General features: G+C 39.5%; 1 protein-coding gene across 1 annotated transcript in view; it reads right to left on the bottom strand.

Moving 5' to 3' along the window:
* tnikb (TRAF2 and NCK interacting kinase b) overlaps positions 1 to 1414 on the bottom strand; it is a gene marked incomplete at both ends in the record, with an annotated part of 26408 nt that overhangs the window by 13578 nt on the left and 11416 nt on the right.

Genomic DNA, 1414 nt, shown 5'->3' with positions numbered 1-1414 from the left:
ATGAAATACAAATACTTCTTAAGTACAGTCCTTTTATTTGAATGATTATGTCCTGCTGGAGTGTGACATGATTTGCTTGTGCGAATTTTATATATTTATACTTCTCATTCAACCACAGTTAAATTCACTCTATCTAGGAGGCTCAGTTTATATGGATAGTTTTTATTTTTACAATAACAAGCTGGAATGAAAACAAGCAAAAATGAAATAAAAGTAACGACTTTCTACTTCTTGTCTTTTTTTAAAAATGTAGGAAGTAGAAGTAAAAAGTAGGCTGAAAAAAATTACTCAAGTAAAGTACAGATACCCAAAAATCTACAGTAAAGTATTTGTAYTTAGTTACTTTATAACCCAGATTTAGGAATGAAAGGCAGCAGGTGAAGTGAATTCTGTTGATCAGGTTAACTTCCTCATTAACCTGTCATCTTATAAAACCTGTTTGTTGTGTTTAAAGTCAAACCCTCGGCCCTGAAGCTACGGCAGCCGCTGAAGCCAGAAAGATGAAATTCATTCAGCTCACACGCCGTTTCCTCCCGGTTGCCTAGCAACAGGCCCTGGCAGCGAGGGCGAAGAGATGGCAGCGTGAGGCGTTTGTGTGCGCCTGATTTATTTATTTTATTTTTTTATTTCTTCACACGCTGGGTCACTTGAAGCTGCTCAGATTCACACGCGGCGTCTGGGTTACTCAGCGTTGCATCAGAAAGCCAACAGGAAGTAGAAAACACCTCACGTCTCGTCCGCCCGCTCCTTCCTTTGTTCGCCTCCCGGCCTTTTGTTTCCGGAGCGTTCCTCTGGGCCGATGTTCAGCACGTTTTAAAGGCCGGTTAGATGGTTTTACGGATTAAAAAGATCAAAGAAACGTCTCAGTTTCTGTGGTTACAGCTGATTGTTGTCAGGACTGCTGGGCTTACACTTCCTGTTTGATCAGATCCTCAAGAAATCAGCTGAAACCTGGAAGTGCTGAAATCTTATTACCTGCGATTCATGATGGGTTGAGCTTCTCTAAATCCAGCTGGTCAGATGGAGCTTTGTCCACCATTTGATCTAATTTAGTTTAAACTGGCAGCGGTGGGTGCAGCTACCAAAAAAAGTTAGCTTCATCTAATGAACAAGAATCTTAGCTCTCCTAACACTAAACATAAAAAATAGATGCTAATGCTAACGCTAACCATATTTTTATAAACACTGTTTGAAGTTAGTCAAACAACAAATAGTAAATACTTTTTCTTGTAGTCAGTTTTTATATTTATTTCATTTCTTTGATGCTTTAAGTTTGAAGTTTAGCTGCTAAAGAYGCTACATGCTACACACGYGGAGCCTGACACACCMWGCAYTGATTGTAGGAGATTTAAAAGGACCTCAGTTTAGCTTGTTTGTCGCGCTAGCGCTGAGCTAATACATATAAGCTAATACA

This window comes from Austrofundulus limnaeus, unplaced genomic scaffold, assembly GCF_001266775.1.
Source record: "Austrofundulus limnaeus strain Quisiro unplaced genomic scaffold, Austrofundulus_limnaeus-1.0 Scaffold1014, whole genome shotgun sequence".
Classification (NCBI taxonomy): domain Eukaryota; kingdom Metazoa; phylum Chordata; class Actinopteri; order Cyprinodontiformes; family Rivulidae; genus Austrofundulus; species Austrofundulus limnaeus.
Note: the sequence above shows the minus strand (reverse complement) of the source record. Positions and strands in the feature narration are given on the sequence as shown.